At 38.6% G+C, this 24,305-nt stretch overlaps 1 long non-coding RNA gene across 3 annotated transcripts; it reads left to right on the top strand.

Moving 5' to 3' along the window:
- Positions 1-16,213: 16,213 nt before the first annotated feature.
- LOC123117568 (uncharacterized) lies at positions 16,214-23,034 on the top strand. 3 transcript variants are annotated; one of them, XR_006457424.1, is made up of 6 exons: positions 16,214-16,919; positions 17,428-17,791; positions 17,959-18,065; positions 20,758-21,486; positions 21,730-21,883; positions 22,764-23,034. It is a non-coding gene; the product is annotated as an uncharacterized lncRNA (long non-coding RNA). The 3 variants fall into 3 exon arrangements; XR_006457423.1 differs by having other exon boundaries at positions 17,954-18,065; XR_006457425.1 differs by having other exon boundaries at positions 17,954-18,065; positions 21,719-21,883.
- Positions 23,035-24,305: the final 1,271 nt, after the last annotated feature.

Genomic DNA, 24,305 nt, shown 5'->3' with positions numbered 1-24,305 from the left:
CCACGCGCTCGTCCTCCTGGCGCGAGCTAGGAGATGACTAGCGCTGACCAGTGGCTGGGCTAGATGGGCTACACAGGAGCTGGCCCAGCTAGGTAGGTCCAGGTAGGTGGCCCAGGTAAGCCTCTCTCCCCTTTTTTCTATTTTGTTTTATTTTCTATTTTTGTAATTTTGTTTCTGATTTAGTAAAATACTAAACCAATTTATTTTCTTCTGAAAATTAATGTAGGAACTAATTGGATTATTCCAGAGCCCCACAGTAAAAATTAGAATTATTGGACATATATAATATATATAACATATATATATAACATATATATATAACATATATATATAACATATATATATATATATATATATAATGCAAATATCTACTGGATTAACTCAAATGGCCAAAAATAAATGCTTCTTAGCTCCCAAAAATATTGGTTGGAATTTTAACTTTGTCCAATATTATTAGGGAAAAACAAGAACATTTTCTCGGGCCAAATTGAAGCAAGATTTATCTAGATCATTTTCAAAATGATTTCTGAGGCTTTCACAAGTCCCCATTTCAAATTCATTGAATTATAAACATGATGCACACAGGACTAGCTAGCCTAGAGCAAACCAGAACTAGGGATGTGACAAGTTGAAAGGGGACAAGAAGTACATTTAATCCTGACGGAAGGTGGTCTTCGCCTGCAAAGCTTCTGGTCGTGACGTAAAGGTGGGCTCGGTGGTGACATTCGTCCTTCCGAGCTTGCGGTCTTGGTCTTGTTGCACTAGAATGGAAACCTTTGGGGGGTTTCTCGGGAACCCGCATCTGTCCTTGCTCCCTTAGCACCAAAAGGGAAATTGCCTCCTTTGTGCCCGTCGGCACCCGCCTGGCCTTGGTCGTCATGGCTCACGTCATTGCAGCCTCATGAGGCTAGGTACGTGCATAGAAATCTTGGCTCCTCGGGAGGCAGGATCGGAGAGCTGCCCCTCGGGAGGTCTTGATGTTGTTCACCTTGAGAGTCCGGGGCCCTCACGAGGGTCTTTCCTTTGAATTGTTGCAGATGGGTCGTACATGGCCGTTAATGCACCCACGCGCTGGGCCGCAGGTAGGCAGATCTTGGTACCAACGATCCCAGAACACCGAAGGCATGGCTTACGGTGAGGTCAAGCTGATTGGAGGTCGACGATAGGAGAATCGGAGAGGAAGAGATAATATTGTAGCAAGACCAGGGATTGTCGCGGTGATTTAAACTGTGGCGCGGGCGCCATTAAAAGTGGGGGCTGTTGGGATGAAGGTGGGCGGTGGAGGCTAGTCAAAGGGCTAGCCTCCCATGAGCCTGTGTAGCATCCTGCTCGCACGCCTCCCATCCACTCACACGCTTCCTCGGATAGCACCTGCCGATGAGAAGTGGGACATGTGGTGGCACGTTGGTCTAACACCCAAGATTTGAATAGTGAAACCATTCGCGTTAACATGGCAGCTCTTTGTTCCAAAATACCTTGGCTCTTCATGTTTTCAACTTTTCATAAGCAGCTTGTCTCGAATTGAACAAAAAAATTATGACGGTCTATTTGAGCCATATCAGAAGACCATGCTCAGTTTCCTGAATTTCAAGTGAGTTTTGGATTTTCTTGAATTTAAAATCCAGGATTCGAAACAATATCATTACCTACATCATGAAATAAATTTTCAAGCGATACATCTTTAGTGTTGTAGATGTTCATATTTCTTAAGAAACAATTTGGTGAAACATTTTGCTTAGTTAGACTTCAAACAAATTATTTACGCATAGTAAAAATATACTCCCTCCGTACCAGTGCAATGCGTGATATAGTACTCTAGTAGGCACGAACAAATGGACCTCCATTCTATACTCATCGTGATGTAGTACTAGTACAAGTCAATGGAGTTGACAGTTGACCTTGAGTAGCGGCGACCGAGATACTTGAACCGTGCTCGTCACTTTAGGTCACATGGGCTAGTTACTAAAGCATCCCTCCATTGTTCATCAGTAGTCATTACGGACCGAGGACATAAGGGGAATTTTGCAGGGCTGGAATTCTGGCTGACAGATATTTTGACTTGAAACGCGGAGGCTTGAGTGGAGGCATGAAGTTTATATAATTGTTGTTTTCGTTGGGGTTGGCTAATGTGCATATGCTACCTCTTGAGCATGTGTTGGTTTTCCCTTGAAGAGGAAAGGGTGATCCAGCAAAGTAGCGTAAGTATTTCCCTCAGTTTTGAGAACCAAGGTATCAATCTAGTAGGAGGCTACACTCAAATCCCTCATACCTACACAAACAAATAAGAACCTTGCAACCAACGCGATAAAGGGGTTGTCAATCCCTTCACGGCCACTTGCAAAAGTGAGATCTGATAGAGATAATAAGATAAATATTTTTGGTATTTTTATGATATAGATTGAAAAGTAGATATTTCAAAATAAAATAGATCGGAAACTTATATGATGGAAAATAGACCCGGGGGCAATAGGTTTCACTAGTGGCTTCTCTCAAGATAGCATAAGTATTACGGTGGGTGAACAAGTTACTATCGAGCAATTGATAGAAAAGTGCATAGTTATGAGAATATCTATGCATCATCATGTATATATGCATCACGTCCGCTACAAGTAGATGAAACGATTCTGCATCTACTACTATTACTCCACACATCGACCGCTATCCAGCATGCATCTAGAGTATTAAGTTCATAAGAACAGAGTAACACATTAGGCAAGATGACATTATGTAGAGGGATAAACTCAAGCAATATGATATAAACCCCATCTTTTTATCCTCGATGGCAACAATACAATATGTGCCTTGTTGCCCCTGCTTTCACTGGGAAAGGACACCGCAAGAATGAACCCAAAGGTAAGCACTTCTCCCATTGCAAGAAAGATCAATCTAGTAGGCCAAACCAAACTGATCATTCAAAGAGACTTGCAAAGATAACAAATCATACATAAAAGAATTTAGAGGAGATTCAAATATTGTTCATAGATAATCTTTATCATAAACCCACAATTCATCATATCTCGACAAACACACCACAAAAAGAATTACATCGAATAGATCTCCAAGAAGATCGAGGAGAACTTCGTATAGAGATCCGAAGAGAGAGAAGAAGCCATCTAGTTAATAACTATGGACCCGAAGGTCTAAGGTAAACTACTCACAATTCATCGGAGAGGCTATGGTGTTGATGTAGAAGCCCTCCGTGATCTTGCCCCTCCGGTGGAGCGCCGGAAAAGGCCCCAAGATGGGATCTCACGGGTACAGAAGGTTGTGGCGGTGGAAATAGGGTTTCGTGGTGCTCCTGGATGTTTCAGGGTATGTGAGTATATATAGGCAAAAGAAGTCTGTCAGAGGAGCCATGAGGGGCCCACGAGGGTGGGGGCGCGCCTACCCCCCTGGGCGCACCCTCCGGCCTCGTGGCCTCCTCGTTTCTTTCCTGACGTCCACTCCAAGTCTCCTGGATTGCGTTTGTTCCAAAAATAACTCTCCCAAAGGTTTCATTCCGTTTGAACTCCGTTTGATATTCCTTTTCTGCGAAACATTGAAATAGGCAAAAAACAACAATTTGGACTGGGCCTTCGGTTAATAGGTTAGTCCCAAAAATAATATAAAAGTGTATAATAAAGCCCATTAAACATCCAAAACAGATAATATAATAGCATGGAACAATCAAAAATTATAGATACGTTGGAGACATATCAAGCATCCCCAAGCTTAATTCCTTCTCGTCCTCGAGTAGGTAAATGATAAAAACACAATTTTTGATGTGGAATGCTACCTAGCATAATTCTCAATGTAATTTTCTTTATTGTGGCATGAATGTTCGGATCCGAAAGATTCAAGACAAAAGTTTAATATTGACATAAGAGTAATAATACTTCAAGCATACTAACAAAGTAATTATGTCTTCTCGAAATAACATGCCAAAGAAAGTTATCCCTACAAAATCATATAGTCTGGCTATGCTCTATCTTCATCACACAAAATATTTAAATCATGCACAACCCCAGTTTTAGCCAAGCAATCGTTTCATACTTTAGTATTTTCAAACTTTTTCAATCTTCACGCTATACATGAGCGTGAGCCATGGACATAGCACTATAGGTGGAATAGAATGGTGGTTGTGGAGAAGACAAAAAGGAGAAGATAGCCTCACATTAACTAGGCGTATCAACAGGCTATGGAGATGCCCATTAATAGATATCAATGTGAGTGAGTGGGGATTTCCATTCAACGGATGCACTAGAGCTATAAGTTTATGAAAGCTCATCAAAAGAAACTAAGTGGGTGTCCATACAACTTGCTTGCTCACGTAGACCTAGGGCAATTTGAGTAAGCCCATCATTGGAATATACAAGCCAAGTTCTATAATGAAAAATTCCCACTAGCATATGAAGGTGACAACATAGGAGACTCTCTATCATGAAGATCATGGTACTACTTTGAAGCACAAGTGTGGTAAAAGGATAGTAACATTATCCCTTCTCTCTTTTTCTCTCATATTTTTGTTTTCCTTTTTTTGGTGGGCTTCTTTGGCCTATTTCATTTTTCATAAAGTCCGGAGACTCATCCCAACTTGTGAGGGAATCATTGCTACCATCATCCTTTCCTCACATGGGACAATGCTCTAATAAGGAAGATCATCACACTTTTATCTACTTACAACTCAAGAATCTTACAGCAAAATATGACTCTATGTAAATGCCTCCGGCGGTGTACCAGGATATGCAATGATTCAAGAGTGACATGTATGAAAAAATTATGAATGGTGGCTTTGCCACAAATACGATGCCAACTACATGATCATGCAAAGCAATATGACAATGGTGGAGTGTGTTATAATAAACGTAATGGTGGAAAGTTGCATGGCAATATATCTCGGAATGGCTATGGAAATTCCATAATAGGTAGGTATGGTGGCTGTTTTGAGGAAGGTATATGGTAGGTGTATGTAGCGGCGAAAGTTGCGCGGCACAAGAGAGGCTAGCAATGGTGGAAGGGTGAGAGAGCGAATAATCCATGGACTCAACATTAGTCATCAAGAACTCATATACTTATTGCAAAAATCTACAAGTTATCATAGCAAAGTACTACACGCATGCTCCTAGGGGAAGGGTTGGTAGGAGTTAACCATCATGCGATCCCGACCTCCACACATAAGGAAGAAAATCAATAAATAAATCATGCTCCAACATCATCACATAATGGTTAACCATACATGCATGCTACGGGAATCAAAAACTTTTAACACAAGTATTCCTCAAATTCACAACTACTCAACTAGCATGACTCTAATATTACCATCCTCATATCCCAAAACAATCATCAAGTATCAAACTTCACATAGTATCCAATGCACTTTATATGATAGTTTTCATTATACCTATCTTGGATGCTCATCATTTTAGGACTAAAATTTTAACCAAAGCAAATACCATGCTGTTCTAAAAGACTCTCAAAATAATATAAGTGAAGCATGAGAGATCAATAATTTCTATAAAATAAAACCACCGTTGTGCTCTAAAAAGATATAAGTGAAGTACTAGAGCAAAATTATCTAGCTCAAAAGATATAAGTGAAGCACATAGAGTATTCTAATAAATTCTGATTCATGTATGTCTCTCCCAAAAGGTGTGTACAGAAAGGATGATTGTGGTAAACTAAAAATCAAAGACTCAAATCATACAAGACGCTCCAAGCAAAACACATATCATGTGGTGAATAAAAATATAGCATCAAGTAAAGTTACCAATGGACGAAGACGAAAGAGGGGATGCTTTCCGGGGCAGCCCCAAGCTTATGATTTTGGTTGTCCTTGAATTTTACCTTGGGGTGCCTTGGGCATCCCCAAGCTTAGGCTCTTGCCACTCCTTATTCCATAATCCATCAAATCTTTACCCAAAAACTTGAAAACTTCACAACACAAAACTCAACAGAAAATCTCATGAGCTCCGTTAGCAAAATAAAACAAACCACGACTTTAAGGTAATGTATTGAACTAATTATTTATTTATATTGGTGTTAAACCTACTGTATTACAGATTCTCTATGGTTCATACCCCCCTATACTAGCCATAGTTTCATCAAAATAAGCAAACAACACACGAAAAACAGAATCTGTCAAAAACAGAACAGTCTGTAGAAATCTGTAACTTTCGAATACTTATGTAACTCCAAAAATTAAGAACTAAATTGTTGGACGTGAGTAATTTGTGTATGAATCATCTGCAAAAAGAATCAACCTAAAATCACTCTCCAGTAAACAATGGCAGCTAATCTTGTGAGCGCTAAAGTTTCTGTTTTTTTACAGCAAGATCATAAAGACTTCACCCAAGTCTTCCCACAAACACTAATTAAAACATAAGACCACATCTAACCAGGGGCTAGATGAATTATTTATTACTAAATAGGTGCAAAAAGCAAAGAACAAAAATAAAATTGGGTTGCCTCCCAACAAGCACTATCGTTTAACGCCCCTAGGTAGGCATAAAAGCGAGAATAGATCTAAGTATTGCCATCTTTGGTATTCAATTCATAGGTGGCTCTCATAATAGATTCATAAGGTAATTTGATTTTATTCCTAGGAAAGTGTTCCATTACACCAATCTAATATTTCCTTCTTTCATATCAATAATTACACCAATCGTTCTAAGGAAAGGTCTGACAAGAATAATAGGACATGAAAGATTGCAATATATATCAAGAACAATATACGGGTACATAATTCCTATTTGCAACAATAAGAACATCATTAATCCTTCCCATAGGTTTCTTAATGGTGGAATCCGTAAGGTGGAAGTTTAAAGAGCAATCATCAAATTCACGGAAACCTAACACATCACACAAAGTTTTTGGAATCGTGGAAACACTAGCACCCAAATCACACAAAGCATAGCATTCATGATCTTTAATTTTAATTTTAATAGTAGTTTCCCACTCATCATAAAGTTTTCTAGGGATAGAAACTTCTAATTCAAGTTTTTCTTCATAAGATTGCATGAAAGCATCAACGATATGTTTGGTAAAAGCTTTATTTTGACTATAAGCATGAGGAGAATTTAACACGGATTGAAACAAGGAAATACAATCTATTAAATAACAACTATCATAATTAAATTCCTTGAAATCCAAAATAGTGGGTTCATTGCTATGTAAAGTTTTGACCTCTACAATCCCTCTTTTACCAATTTTTGCATCGAGATCTAAAAACTCTGAATCATTGGGACACCTCTTAATTAAAGTTGACTCATCTCCAGCCCCATCATTATCAAGATTCATATTGCAAAACAAATATTTAATAGGAGACACATCAATCACTTTTAGATCTTCATCCCTATTATCATGAAAACTAGAAGAACACGCTTTTACAAAGCAATCTTTCTTAGCATGCATCCTAGCGGTTCTTTCTTTACACTCATTAGTGGAAATTCTCATGGCTTTGAGAGACTCATTGATATCATGCTTAGGTGGAATAGATATAAGTTTCAAAGAATCAACATCAAGAGGAATTCTATCCATGTTCCTAGCCAATTCATCAATCTTAGACAAATTTTCTTCAAGCAAAGCATTGACATTCTTTTGAGAAATCATAAACTCTTTAACACTAATCTCAAAATCAGAGGGCAACTTATTAAAATTTCCATAAGAGTTGTTGTAGGAATTAACATAATTATTAGAGGAATTACTAGGCTATGGCCTAGGATTAAAGTTTCCTCTATAAGCATTGTTATCAAAATTGTTCCTACCAACAAAATTCACATCCATAGATTCATTATTATTCTCAATCAAAGTAGACAAAGGCATATCATTAGGATCAATAGGAGCACTCTTATTAGCAAACAATTTCATAAGTTCATCCATCTTTCCACTCAAAACATTAATCTCTTCTATCGCATGAACCTTTTTACTAGTAGATCTTTCAGTGTGCCATTGAGAATAATTAACCATAATATTATATAGGAGTTTAGTAGCTTCTACTAAAGTGATTTCCATAAAAGTGCCTCCCGTGGCTGAATCTAAAAGATTTCTAGAAGCAAAATTCAATCCGGCATAAAAATTTTGTATGATCATCCATAAATTTAATCCATGTGTAGGGCAATTGTGAATCATTAATTTCATCCTATCTCAAGATTGTGCAACATGCTCATGGTCAAGTTGCTTAAAATTCATAATATCGTTTCTAAGAGAGATGATCTTAGCGGGAGAAAATACTTAGAGATAAGCATCTTTGCACTTATTCCATGAATCAATACTATTTTTAGGCAAAGACGAAAACCAAGTTTTTGCATGATCTCTAAGCGAAAACGGAAATAGCTTCAATTTAACAATATCATTATCCATGTCTTTCTTCTTTTGCATATCACACAAATCAACAAAATTGTTCAGATGAGTAGTAGCATCTTCACTAGGAAGGCCAGAGAACTGATCTTTCATGACAAGATTCAACAAAGCAACATTAATTTCACAAGATTCAGCGTCAGTAAGAGGAGCAATCGGAGTGCAAAGAAAATCATTGTTGTTGGTATTGGAAAAATCACACAATTTAGTATTATCTTGAGCCATCATGAAAAACAATCCAACACACAAGCACACAAGAGGCAAGCAAAAAAGAGGCGAACGGGGAAAAGAGAGCGAATAAAACGGCAAGGGTGAAGTGGGAGAGAGGAAAACGAGAGGGAAATGGAAATAATGTAATGCGAGGGATAAGAGTTTGTGATGTGTACTTGGTATGTCTTGACTTGTGCGTAGACTCCCCGGCAACGGCGCCAGAAATCCTTCTTGCTACATCTTGAGCATGCGTTGGTTTTCCCTCGAAGAGGAAAGGTGATGCAGCACAGTAGCATAAGTATTTCCCTCAGTTTTGAGAACCAAGGTATCAATCCAGTAGGAGGCTACACTCAAATCCTCGTACCTGCACAAACAAATAAGAACCTTGCAACCAACGTGATAAAGGGGTTGTCAATCCCTTCACGACCACTTGCAAAAGTGAGATCTGATAGAGATAATAAGATAAAAAAATTGGCGTTTTTATGATATAGATTGAAAAGTAAAGATTGCAAAATAAAATAGATCGGAAACTTATATGATGGAAAATAGACCCGGGGGCCAAGGTTTCACTAGTGGCTTCTCTCAAGATAGCATAAGTATTACAGTGGGTGAACAAATTACTGTCGACCAATTGATAGAAAAGTGCATAGTTATGAGAATATCTAGGCATGATCATGTATATAGGAATCACGTCCGCGACAAGTAGATCAAAATGATTCTGCATCGACTACTAATACTCCAGACATCCACCGCTATCCAGCAAGCATCTAGAGTATTAAGTTCATAAGAATAGAGTAACACATTAGGCAAGATGACATGATGTACAGGGATAAACTCAAGCAATATAATATAAACCCCATCTTTTTATCCTCGATGGCAACAGTACAATACGTGCCTTGCTGCCCCTGCTGTCACTGGGACAGGACATCGCAAGATTGAACCCAAAGCTAAGCACTTATCCCATTGCAAGAAAGGTCAATCTAGTAGGCCAAACCAAACTGATAATTCAAAGAGACTTGCAAAGATAACAAATCATACATAAAAGAATTCAGAGGAGATTCAAATATTGTTCATAGATAATCTTGATCATAAACCCACAGTTCATCGAATCTTGACAAACACACCGCAAAAAGAATTACATCGAATAGATCTCCAAGAAGATCGAGGAGAACTTTGTATTGAGATCCAAAGAGAAAGAAGAAGCCATCTAGCTAATAACTATGGACCCGAAGGTCTGAGTAAACTACTCACAATTCATCAGAGAGGCTATGGTGTTGATGTAGAAGCCCTCCGTGATTGATTCCCCCTCCAGCGAAGCGCCGGAAAAGGCCTCAAGATGGGATCCCATGGGTACAGAAGGTTGCGGCGGTGGAAATAGGGTTTTGTGGCGCTCCTGGATGTTTTCAGGGTATGTGAGTATACATAGGTGAAAGAAGTCGGTCAGGGGAGCCACAAGGGGCCCACGAGGGTGGGGGCACGCCTACCCCCCTGGGCGCGCCCTCCTGCCTCGTGGCCTCCTTGTTTCTTTCATGACGTCCACTCCAAGTCTCCTGGATTGCGTTTGTTCAAAAAATAACTCTCCCGAAGGTTTCATTCCGTTTGGACTCTGTTTGATATCCCTTTTCTGCGAAACACTGAAATATGCAAAAAAATAGCAATTTGGACTAGGCCTCCAGTTAATAGGTTAGTCCCAAAAATAATATAAAAGTGTATAATAAAGCCCATTAAACATCCAAAACAGATAATATAATAGCATGGAACAATCAAAAATTGTAGATACGTTGGAGACGTATCAGCATACCACGCACACCACCACCACAACATGAGCCCGGTCTGGTTGGTAAGTCGTTGGGTGCTACCATTCGAGAATACAAAAGGAATCTTTTTTAAAATTGGCGAATGAATCTATATGTAGTACAATGCCCGTATTTTCCTTGCAAATAACTGGTCATTCCAAAAGGCATGGTAATTGATTTATGACGAGTTCTTGAATTAGAGTGAGTTTGTGATATAGTGATCTCAACGTGGATTTCACATTTCTAGGTATCCACAATAAGTTTTTCATTGCACATTCAAATTTGAAAGATGAACGGTATGGTGGTGAGGAAACTTTGTATGTATTCAAGCATATGACCACACACACGCAAATACAACAATAATCCAGTAAGTATAGTACATCTATTTTTCTAAACCATGAATGTATGACACGAATTGAAAAATAAAATGTAAGCCATGCATGATCCTCAATTCAAATAATATTTGTTGGACCGTGAAAATGATATGCATATGAATGAGAGAAATAAAATAGATGAAATATTCTTTAGGCAAGCACCTATCCTCAAGAATAATTATCCGGTTGAAACTTTGGGAGACACTCTTCCACCTAAGAGTGATCCTGTGTTTGAATTAAAGAAATTTCCTAAAACTTCGAAATATGCTTATCTAGATGAAAAGAAAATATATCTTATTATTATCAATGTTAACCTTTTAGTGCAATAGAAAAGAGACGATTGAAAAAATTGCAAAAGCATCGTGCTGCAATTGGATATACTATTGATGATCTTAAGGGAATTAGCCCTACTCTGTGTCAGCATAAAATTAATATGGAACCTGATGCTAAACCAGTTGTTGATCATCAACGTTGCTTGAATCCTAAAATGAAGGATATGGTAAGAACTGGAATATTAAAGCTTAAGGAGGCATGTATAATTTATCATATAGTTGATAGTAGATGGGTAAGTCATGTTCATTATGTCCCTAAGAAAGGTGGCATCACCGTTGTTCCTCATGATAAAAACGAACTTATCCCACAAAGAATTATAATCGGTTATAGGATGGTAAGTCACTTCAGGAAATTAAATAAAGCTACTAGAAAAGATTATTAACCCTTGCCTTTCATTTATCAAATGTTAGAAATATTATCTAAGAACCCTCATTTCTGCTTCCTAGATGGCTATTATGGTTTTCTCGAATACTTATATCACAAGAAGATCATGTGAAAACTATGTTTACTTGTCCTTTTGGAACTTATGCATATAGACGCATGCCATTTGGTTTATGCAATGCACCTGCCACCTTTCAAAGATGTATGACTGCTATATTCTCTGATTTGTATGAGAAAATTGTTGAGGTATTCATGGATGAGTTCCCATTTATGGAACATCTTTTGGTGAGTACTTGAGCATTCTTGAAAAAGTTTTGCAGAGATGTGAGGAGACTAATCTTGTCTTGAATTGGGAGAAGTGCCACTTCATGGTAAACGAAGGTATACTCCTTGGTCATAAATTTCTGAAAGAGGCACAGAAGTAGATAAAGCTAAAGTTGATGCAATTGAGAAAATGCAAGGTCCTAAAGATATTAAAGGTATAATAAGTTTCATTGGTCAAGCTAGTTTCTATAGAAGATTTGTCAAGGACTTTTCTAAAATTTCCAGGCCTCTTACTAATCTCCTAAAAAAATATGTTCCATTTGTTTTTGAACATGATTATGTGGAAGCCTTTGAAATACTTAAGAAAGCTTTAATAATTTCACCTATTGTTCAACCACCTGCTTGGAACTTACCCTTTGAAATTATGTCTGATGCTAGTGACTATGCTATTGGTGCTGTTCTAGGCATAAGAGTTGGTAAGAAATTAAATGTTCTAGCAATACATTGGATAGTGCTCAAAGAAATTATGCTACTACTCAGAAAGAATTTCAAGCAGTTGTGTTTGCATGTATAAGTTCAGACCTTATATTGTTGGCTCTAAAGTTACTATTAACATGGATCATGCTGCATTGAAATACCTCATGGAAAAGAAAGATGCTAAACCAAGATTGATTAGGTGGGTTTTTTTTATTACAAGAGTTTGATTTGCATATTGTTGATAGAAAAGGAGCTAAAAATACTATAGTAGATAACTTGTCTAGAATGGAAAATGTTCTTCATGACCCACTACCTATTGATGATAGTTTTCCTGAAGAGCAATTAGTTGTTATAAACGCTTCTACTTCTCATGATAACCCTCGGTATGCAGATTACGCTAATTTCATTGTTGCTAAATACACACCACCTAATTACACATACCAATAAAAGAAAAAGTTCTTCTTTGATTTAAGACATTACTTTTGGTATGACCCACATCTATATGAAGAAGGAGTAGATGGTATTATTAGACAAGTACCTGAGCAGAAGCAGGAATGGATCAGTAGGAAGTCTCACTCTAAGCCATACGGAGGACACCATGCATGAGATAAAATTACAAACAAGGTATTACAATCTGGTTTTTATTGGCCTACTCTCTTCAAGGATGCATGTATACTTGCGATGAATGTTAGAGAACTGGTAATATTGGTAGATGTCAAGAAATACTTATGAATTATTCACTTGTTATCGAACCTTTTGATGTTTAGGGTTTTGATTCTCTGGGACCTTTTCCTTCCTCTAATGGGTACTCATACTTTAGTTGTTGTTGATTATGTTACTAAGTGGGTGGAAGCAATTACAACTAGTAGTGTTGATCATAACACTTCTATTAAAATGCTTAAAGAAGTTATTTTTCTGAGGTTTGGAGTCCCTAGATATTTAATGACCAATGGTGGTTCACATTTTATTCATGGTGCATTCAGTAAAATCTTACCTAAATATGATATAAACTATAGAACTGCATCACCTTATCACCCTTAGTCTAGTGGGCAAGTTAAATTGAGAAATAGAGAAATAAAATTAATCTTGCAAAAGACTATTAATAGATCTAAAAGGAATTGGTCTAAGACACTAGATGAGGCATTATTGGCATATAGAACTACTTATTAATATCTATGGGTATGTTCCCGTATAAAATGGTCTATGGTAAAGCATGGCATTTACCTCTTGAGTAGGAACATAAATCTTATTGGGCAATTAAAGAAATTAGCTATGATTTTAAACTTGCCGGTGACAAGAGGTTATTTGATATTGGTTCTCTGGATGAATGGAGAAAGCAAGCTTATGAAAATGCTAAGTTGTTTAAAGAGAAAGTTAAAAGATGGCATGATAAAAGAATTCAGAAATGAGCATTTAATGTGGGTGATAAAGTTCTATTGTACGATTCTCGTCTTAGAATTTTGTTAGGTAAACTTCCCTCCAAATGGGAACGGCCCTATGTCATTGAAGAAGTTTACCGTTCCGAAGCCATCAAGATCAACAATGCTAAAGGAACTAGTCAGAAGATTGTCAATGGGCAAAGAATTAAATATTATATTTAGGTACCCCCATTAACGTTGAAACCAATATTATTCAAGTAATTACCCATGAGGAATGTCTAAATAAAACATTTCGGAGCACTCCAGAACCCTAAAAAAATGAATAGGTATGTGATACGTTAAGTAAACCGACTCTAAACAATCCATAAAAATATTTTTGTTCATTTTGGAAATATAAAAAATTGGGAAAACAAGAAATAGCCGGGAAAGTGCATGTGGGGGCCACAAGCTCGGGTGCCGCACCCTACCCCCTTGGGCATGCCACCGAGGCGTGTGGGGCCCTTGTGAGCTTTCTGAACTCCGTATTCCTCCCGTGTACTTGTCCTGCAAGGGAAAAAATCATTATATATATGATCCGCTGTTTTGACCCCCGTATTGCAAGTTTCTCCTCCATTCTTGTTTCGGGCTATTTTCTGTCAGGATTTCGAGGTCCAAGTCATCACGTCATCATAGGATTCCGATGGGGAGAGTAATGTCTATTATATTGAGGATACTTCCAATCCCTATGATGAAACTAAAGATTATGATTGGGGCACGGATGAAGATGAAGACGCTCATTTGAAGAGGTTAGAGCATTCTAGCAAGAATAAGGAAGACTTTTCGCTACCCCCGCCAGAAAAAATGGAGGAAATTGAATTCAAGAAATCAAGCCTACTGGATACGGTGAAACCTTCTAATATCAATTAACCCTTATCGCCATATGCAGGCAGACGTCGCTTCAACTTCTTCTGCTAAGATTGATCCATTGGTTGATGGTGCGCTTACTGTTACGAGCAAGCTTCGTAAAGAAACATGGACCTTAAAGATCAAGTCAATAAGCTTGAATAGGAGAATTATATCCTCAAAGGAATCATCGCCAAGAACATTGCACCACCACCACCAAAGAAGGAAACTTGGGTACACGGGTATGGGCACCACCCATGGCTTGTTCCAAGCTTGGGGGAGGTGCCCCAGTATCGTATCACCATCACTTTTTATTACCATATGTCTTAGTTTGAGCCTTAGTTATTTCATGATCTCGAATAAAGGTATAATTATCAAGTAGTTTGAGTCTTTCTTCCATTTCAGCGTTATCTTTGTAATCATGCTTGAAAGTTATAATAAAGAGTAGTTCGAGTTGGAATGTTCCTTTACTTTTATTCTTTTGCCTAGATCACAATAATAATAATAATAATAATAATAATAATAATAATAATAATAATAATAATATGGTAATCCCATGGGGAGTAATAACTTCACATAAAAGAAGTGTTACTGATAAAATTTATTGGAAGTTAGCAAACATAACATTGGTCATCGATGCAATTCATGAAAGAATACATGAGAGATTTGACATATAAATTTACGATCTTGGAAATCTTTTATAATTGTGAGCCCCCATTAATTATTTTCAAGTTTGATCAAATAGTTGATGTTGTACAAGGAAGACAACATAATGAGATATGTTCGCTTATATTCATGTAGAAGTTATATTGCCATGGATCCTCTAACACGTGGTGCTTGCCCATAATCTCTTGCTAGCCAAAACTTCGTACTAAGTAAAGATAGTACTTGTGCATCCAAAAACCCTTAAACCTAGTTTCTTGTCATGAGAGTCCACCATATGTACCTACGGATTGAATAAGATCCTTAAAGTAAATTTTCATCGGTAGAAAAGGCAATAAAATTGCTCCTAAATATGTATGATCTTTTATTGCAATGGAAAATAAACTTTGTATGAACTTGAGATGGGAAATAAATAAAAGTGACAGACTGCATAATAAAGCTTGCTATCACAAGGGGCAATATAAAGTGACGTTCCTTTGCATTAAGAGCTTGCACATCCAAATGAAAAGGCGCATGACAATCTCTGCTTCCTTCTGTGAAGGGCCTATCTTTTACTTTTCAATCTTTACTTGTATGCATGAGTCAAAGTATTTATGTTTATTCCAACCTTAATTATTCTTCACTTGGCAAGTATTATGTGGAAGGGAAAGATCCACGCACATATATCCAGTTGGATGTAAGTGACCATGAGTTATTATTGTTGACATTATCCCTGAGATAAACGAGTTGGGTGGTCAAACATTAAATTGGCATTTGAATTTCATTTCTAAAATTCCTGACAAATAATTCGATCAAAAACTATGATAGGAGGTAACGTGAGACCCCAAAAGTCAGAAGAAAATAATGCCAAAAAAAATATAATTCAAATTTGGTTTTATTCGGAATTTTTAAAAAATGATTTTATAAAGTTTTTAATTTGCCTCTGAAAAATTGTTCATCATTTAGGATTTATTTTTCTGATCATTTGATATATATATATATATATATATATATATATATATATATATATAGGACAGGGCTATTTTGTTACTAGTAACATAATATTATTGTGTTACCCTCACGCCCTATAGGGTGCGGCCGGCCCCAAAAGAAGAAAACTACCCTGGTCCCCCCACAGATCCTTCTTACCACCTCCTCCCTGTGCCCACCGCCGCCCGACCTCCTCCCCACCGCGCCGCTACCCGGCCTCCTCCCAGCGCTCCGCCGGCCGGCCTCCTCCCAGCGAACCTCCGGCCGGCCTCCCCCCCGCGCCCCTGAGCGGCCTCCTCCCCACCGCGCCACTGGCTGGCCTCCTCCCCCAGCGCGCCTCCGGTCGGCCTCCTCCCAGCACGCCTCCGGCCGGCCTCCTCCCACCGTGCCTCTGGCCGGCCTCCTCCCCACCGCGCTGTCGTCCGGCCTCCTCCCCACCGCGCCGTCGCCCGGCCTTCTCCTTGAGCGCGCTGCCGCCCGGCCCTCTCCCCATCGCTGGCAGCGTCTCCATTCTGCTCCGGCCGCCTCTCTCCCTCCGACCACCATGGCTCCAACCTCTCGCATCTCGCACTGCCCTCATGTAGTTGGAGCACCCTGCCCGTTCACAGCCACCACTTTCAGGCCGTTCAACGCCACCACCCAAAGCAGTTCACCGTAGCAGAACCCTGGATCCCGCTGCCACCATGTCTCTGTCCTGCTGCAGCATGGCTCAGCTACTGCACTTGGTGGAGGGAAGAGCCTTTCCCCTGCGGAATGCAAGTGTTCATGAGGTAGGAGCGGAGAAGGAAGATGGAATCTGCTGGCTACGGTGGAGGTACCAGACTTTGATATGATGATGCTTACTGACAGAAGTGAAGGTCAAGTTCCCACCATTTTAAACTCCCTCGCTTACCAAATAGATTTCATTTAGGATTTTTTGTCAGTAAGGCTGTAAGCAATCTGGAGATCCCTAGTAAGCCACTGTATGTTTCTTTATACAATCCCAAATGGATTATATAGCTCCTTATAACAGAATAAATATTCTGGAAAAAGCTCAAATACTATCATACGGTCAGTTCAAAAAAAATCTGACGAGCACTTGCAATGCTCATAGTTTTTGCAGAAAAGATTTCAAAAACTCGGGTTCACCGATTTAATGAATTGCTATAAGTTCAAATTTTCTAATAACTACAGTTCTGGTTGAGGAATTTAGGTAGTTTATTTTTCTAACCCCCGATTGTCTATAGTTCATTAGTTCATTGTCACTACACACATTGTTTATACAAACTTAAAGTTCAGAGGGGTGGTTGTATTTAGTACTATAAATTGGACTATTTAAGTCCAAATGTTTACTTTGCATGATGGAAAAAATTGTGTATCGTGTAGTTCCTCCACTACAGCCACTGCGGCCCACAACAGCCCTTGGTGGTGGAGTTCGTCGCATCCATCAGTCCAACCCCATGGCTTCAGGGCATCCAAGTTTCGTCGCGGCCATCAGTTCGGACACCTGTGTCACTGCGTGTGTTGCACTCACGGCCATTTGTGTCACAGTGTGCTCTGTCACCGGCCTCCAGTGCACCGGGACCCCTGCCGCACTCCTTCCTCTCCCTGAAGCCGCTCGTGCCCTCCCAGGCTTGATATCCTGCTACAGCGATGAGCTCATGTACATCGCCGAAGTTCCATACCCGCTCAACGGCACCAGCACGAGGAGCGTGCCTCAAGGTCAAGTATGCAGACGCATGCAGAGGAGGTATCCATCTCTCTCTCTCTTCCTGCTCCTATGCTTTATTTGTACTAAGCTTTTGTGAAGATCCGTAAATGCACATGTTTCTTATAATCTTTACATGCACACTCTTTCTATTTTGTCCCTCGCGTAGTCACTTTGCCTTTTGATGCTTAAATGCACCTTCAGTGCAGGTTGTCCGATGCGCCAAGTATTGCCAGCAGCGATGCCTGCTTACATCTTCCTCGTGTGATTCGCCAAGGCCGTGTACTCCTCCTGAGATAAGAAGAGCGATAAGGAGGTAAAAGGAACACCAGATTTTCACCAATTCTGCAGATGTAGTACGTATTTTCCATTTTGCCAAAACAGTTAGCCTATGTGCCGATGTTTCTCTCGTCTTCTCTTGGAAGTATTTGTCTAGATGGAGAGCACGGTATTTTTTCGTGGAGCTGGTGCTGCTGCAGTACGACCTAGTCCAGTCTAGGCCCTCCATGGTTGTTGTTGTTATTTCGGCAACTAGGCTGACCCCCGAAGAAGACCCCTATGTGGACTAACAATCTAAATTATAGTATGTGTTCTTTATTTATAATTGAAGTTCAAAAATATCATTGGCAGGGGTACAGAAATGATTATAGTCGTTACAGCAAAAAAAAGTGCAGAAACTTAAAGAACAAAATTATTGGTACACATAAACAAATTGGATTTATGTGTTATGTAGTATTGGTACTTAAAAACAAAAGTTTAGATTTCAAACTTTCAATAGTTTAGTACTACGTAGAAAGGAACATAAGTCCTCCCCCACTGCCGCCATGGCCGTTCGACGCCATCACGGCAGGCCGTTCGATGCCACCACCGCATGCCATTCATTGCAGCAGCACCCTGGATCCGCCCGGCTCCCTTTCCTAGCGCGCCGCCGCCGACCGGCTCCCTCCCCTAGAGCGTCATTGCGGCCCCAGCCCCACTTCCTTGCCGTGGCACAGCGTCGTCGACTGCGCCCTTCCCCATCTTCCGCCTAGTGCCTCATGGTGGAATCACAAAGACAGCTGATGTTGCTATTTCTTTTTGCTGACGCTCATTCAAATCTCATGCTACTGATGTGCTAAATTTGATGTTCTATAGTTTCTTGTCGAAATGCCTATGAGAAGCAAAAATATTTTGGTGAAATTTGATGTTGTTATTCCTATGTTCTAGCAGTTTTTGTGTATGTTGTAATTTTCCTCTGTCAATCCAAAAAAGCAGTAGTTTAGGATGAAAAATAGTTTTTTTTCTCTTCTTATTACACAACAGAAAAGGTATTTGTCTCCAACTAGCATTAAGAGTTCAAAGTACACAAAGGAAAAATGTTCAATTTTCAAAACTTTAAGAGTTCAAAGTACACAAGAACATAAGTCCACTATGCTTTGTGTTAGATATCTGAGGGGAACTTCAATTTTTTTTCAGTTCAACTTTTGAATTGTTTCAGTTCGTCTACATCCCGGTCGTCCTGAGCTGGAGAATTGTTGCTACTGTTTATGTGTTTGCAACTGTGATTGATGCACTACATTTCAATTTCGCATGTAGTTCAAAGATCGTAAGGGCTTTGGAGCTTCATTTTTACATTTCATCTTTTGAATGCTATTCGGGTCATGTACTTCCCAATCGCAATGTCCATATTGTAGATAATATTTGCATTGTCTTAAATTTTTGAAAACAAGTTTCAATACAAGAAAAATGGGTTATTCAGTTCATCCACATGAAAACCCCCTAAACAAAAACTATCGCTAATCCAATTAGCTGAGGATGGGCAACATATATTTAAGCAAGCATTTATACCATGTTACAAAAAAAATTCCCTCTGTTCCATAGAAGATTTTGTGTTTTTTTGATATATTTTAGAAAAAGAAGTGTACACGCAGTAGCTTGGCATTTGATAATTGTTTGCAACCCGTACTTTAATTTGATGATTATGTAATTGCATTAGGGCGTTACCGTAGGTCTAATAGTCTAGTATGTATTTGATAATTGTTTGGGGTGCCTAGTCTGGCAAGAGTTTTCATGTAGTGAAGATTTCAGCAGTAAACTATGCAAACAATTTAAAAGTACTCAAGTCCAACTTGCAAACCAGTAGCAGTCCTATAGTGTAGCATGCATCAAATTCAAAAATAGCAAAACTGACTTGAAACAAATTCTCATCTGGTTGTTTATTTCGTAGCTCATCGTTTCTAATACAAGCCAATGATTCTATTCTAATCTAGTTGTTTATTTTGTAGCTCGCTATTTCTAATGTAATGTTAGAAGTCCACTAGATGAAAAATTCTCTGTGCTAGCTAGATCAGTACTAGTGCTCAGCAGTACGACAAGTAGTAGTACTGATCAGTACGACTTGCACAAAATACTAGTACTGATCAGAAATATTCTTAATATTAAAAGTAACATCCATATAAGAAAAATGCTTCTATTCTAACACATTTTTTTTGGAAAAAAGATCACTAGTACTGATGAGTCGTACTGACAAGGATGTCGTTCTACAATTCTGATGAGTCGTACTAACAAGGACATAATTATTGTACAAACGGAAAAAACAAAATGTTTTATAAAGGAATTTGCTTGAAGTTCAATTACTATGGTCTAAAAAATTCAATTACATCGCTAGTGCATTCAGAATTGCTAATTTTTTGAAAAATGAAGTTCCTGTTTCAGGATTATGTAAGTTCAAAAATATTGTATGATGTGTGTGCCATAGTTATCTGAACTTTGATTCTGACTAATATTCCGTTACAGCACTACTGCATATTCACTTCTGATTGCTTCTTGCTGCCACTATTTTTATCATGATTTTATGTGTCCACCCAGGAGTGTTTTTATTCGTAGGAAAATGAACCAAAAACAGAGGTTGCTACTAGTGTTTGGAAATTATAATTACTAGAACTATTATTTCTCACCCTTTTAATTGCTAGCTAATTCTTGTAAAAAGTAGTGGTTAATCTTGCTAATTACTTTGATGTGATGCCTAGGTGATCAGTCCAGCTCCTGCAACCAACACAGGTCGTTGCCCCTTTTGCCACAACGGCAGCAGCACAAACATTAGTGTGGTCGTCCTCAACCAGTTCCTCACGCAGCCTCCACGCAAGCCCTGCTCATGTATGCTTACACCAAAAGTACACCTCTTGCTACTCTCCTTGTACTTGCACTTGCTTATTTTCTAAGCAATAATTCCTATTGCTTCCTCTTGGGGGAAGGGATCCCATGTTAAAGCTATCTTGGTGCTCACCCACTGTTTATATTCATCAGCATAGTGTACGAAACATATGAAAACCATTCTGGCTTCGGAGAAAATATAACCAGTACATGTGCAATTGCGTGAGAAGTTCCCTTATGAAAGTTCCTTGTAAACAAACCACATGAAAGTTCATCGAGAAAAACTTTGTAAGTTCAAACGGCTATAGGAAAACTTTGTAGGTTCAGATGGGTATAGAAAACTTCGTAAGTTCAAAATGGGCACGCCTAACAGTGCACGAATAAATAAACTATAAACCCAACAAAGTCCATGTTGGTCGGTCTACAGTGTGTTGTCTATAAAGTTGTTGGCCTTGGAGGCCGACACTGGCTGATCATCTACCTTCCAATTATTATTAGGCATATACCACTGAAACTGCAGGTCACGCCCTCCTCCCGCTGTAGGTCGCGCCCTCCTCCCGCATAGCCTATTGGTTGGCGCACCATGACCCCTCCTCATATTTTTGGTACGAATTTGATGAATCTTCTTGATGCTCTGTTCTTATTCATCTATAGATTTCTCCTCATATTGATTGTTTGTATTTCTTGTACTGGTTTTGTTCTTGCATGTATGTATCAGTTTGATGTTTTGAGATAGCTCAGATTAGTTCCAACTGTGAAGATTGACATGCATATTTGGGGATGAGATTTTCAGGTACTAGTTTGGCACTATATCTGACCCGTACTAAAATATTTCAGCAATTCAACAGGGGCGTGGGGTTCAGTTTGACGGTGACGACCCAGGCAGCCGGCCTTCGCATAACGAACTGGTGCAGTTTGATCTTGTGTGAATTGGAAATCCCCTGATGCTGAGTGTGTCAGTACAATCCTACGCTACAAGGCACGCGTACATCCACTTCACGTGTTAGTCAATAGTATTGTGCATTTTCTTGGTACCTTTGCTACTCTAGCCAAAAATATTTTGTTGTTCACTTTCCTGTGTTTTGTTGAATAATTCTCATGTTGTCTTTTCTGTGAGCTACAAAATCACAGTGCTTAAAATACCGATGTGTGCGTCATAATTGAATTAAAGAGTTACAAGAGAAAGTACCCATGTTTCATTACTTTGAGCAGTACGAGTACACCTTTCTGATAGTATAGTGCAGGCCCTGCACGAATGGCGCAGTGGTAGATGCTTGGTGAAGTACGTTATAGCTTGATGTTTACTCTGAGGGAGTTCATGTCGAACTGCGCTTCGACTATGCATGATGCTTTTTTCGGAGAAAGAAACTATGGAAGGTTCAAATTATCTTGATAGTTCAATCACTGCAAAATGAGGAGTTCTGAGGGTTACATAAAACCTTTCTATAAAAAAATAGAGTAGGACAAGTAATGATCATACTTGTCATCATGCTTTTAGCTAAAATAGTGTATGATTGAAACTCGGTTCCATTTAGATCACTAATTACTATAAAGGAGATTTGAAGTTTCATCCACATCATGTTCTTGCATCAAGTGGCACTGTTTGATGTACCACTGAATTGCAGTTTGGTTCAGTTCTTATTCCAGTGACCAAGTTAGATCAATTTTTAGTTTGTGTTCAATTCAGTTCAGTCTTCTGCCCCGCATATAAGTTCACCTATTTTATGCTAAAATAGGTTCATTTTGTTCCCTGTAGGATCTTGCCATGTTTACCTTTGTGAAACCTATACACTCAACACTCATATCTATGTACTGAGAACCAAATTTCTTTTTATAATGAGCTTTACTTTCATACTGACATTTCATTTATCTTCTTTTACAGTAGATGTCTCTTCAGAAGCATTCACGGTCAAAAATAGCGGCAACCTCCGTTCAAGTTGAGCAATTGTCACCGTCCAAGTAAAGCACTAGGCACCTTCCAAGTTGATCAATCATATGGGGGTACATAGCAGTGGGACATCGAGCTTCTGCACGGCAGGTCCATCCTTGAAGCGCAAGACTTTTTGTCTTTCATTGCTCATAAAGTGTACTGATTGTTTGTTTTGAGTGGTACTGGTTTTGCCCAGTTTTAAGCTTTGGGACGGTTCAAATTTTGTTGGAGCATCAGTTTGCTGCTATGAGTTTTGTGTAATTTGGTGGTACACATTGGTTTTACAGTATTCAAGTGATTTCAAAATGAAACTCATCATTATGCAAACAAATTTGGTAGCAGTAAAGTCAGAGGAAAAAAACAAATTAAATTAAAAAACACAACAAGTTCACAATTAAAAAAGTTGTAAGTTCAACACGATGTCCCAGATAAGTTTGGGAAAAAAAGCACAAACAAAAAAGAAACCCACATAGAAAAATTCAAATGGTAAAAGTTCAAGTCGTAAAATGAGAGAAGTCCAGAACATTGCTGAAAAAATTGTTGAGCTAAAAACACACACAAAACATTCGTCCTTTTGAAGAAAAATGTCATTCAGTTTGATGATATAAACATGCAAGTTCGGGGACGATGATACCGTAAACCATTGAATAGTTACAAGGAAAACGATAGCGCAAAAACATAGTAAGTCTAGTACGTAAAAAACACGCTCAGTACAAAATCATACAGGTATCCATTCAAGTACTCTTTTTTTGAACCATCCAAAACTACTATAAAAAATACCTCAGTACAAACACATACAACATAGTAAGTCTAGTACGTAAAAAATACGCTCAGTATAAAATCATACAGGTATCCATTCAAATACTCTTTTTTTTTGAACCATCCAAAACTACTATAAAAAATACCTCAGTACAAACACATACGTACATCAATACAAGTACTCTGTTTTAGACAGGAAAAAACAACACGATGGGTTTCACCTTATTCAAAATTACTCTTAAGCAGTTGCGAACTAGAGAAAATGTTCAACCTGACTAAGTTTCGCATTTTCGATACCTATCCAACGATATATTATTTGCCTCATTTCGACAAACTTTTTAAAAAATCGCATTCAAAATCAAATTTGACCGTATTCAAATTCGTTTTTAAACCATAAGGAATTAGGAAAACATTTCTATATGAAAACGTTGCGCATTTTCCATAGCTTTCCAACGCTGTATCATTTGCGTCAATCAGACAAACCGTTTTAAAAAAACGCGAAAATAAGTTTCACCCAAAAATGGCAAACCGTATGGATTGCTGCATCAATGGTTACTATCACAAAACACAAAAACATTTCTTGGAGAAGAAAATTCAGCCAATTCAAGTATATAAACCATGCAAGTTCGGTGATGATGACACATCGAAACACATTTTAAACTAAACCTAAAAGTTACATTTCTACAAGTTCAAGTGATCAGCCCCCTGAACATTCCGGATTGTGAAAAATAGCTC

The sequence above is a fragment of the Triticum aestivum genome, chromosome 1B, assembly GCF_018294505.1.
Source record: "Triticum aestivum cultivar Chinese Spring chromosome 1B, IWGSC CS RefSeq v2.1, whole genome shotgun sequence".
Lineage (NCBI taxonomy): Eukaryota > Viridiplantae > Streptophyta > Magnoliopsida > Poales > Poaceae > Triticum > Triticum aestivum.
Note: the sequence above shows the minus strand (reverse complement) of the source record. Positions and strands in the feature narration are given on the sequence as shown.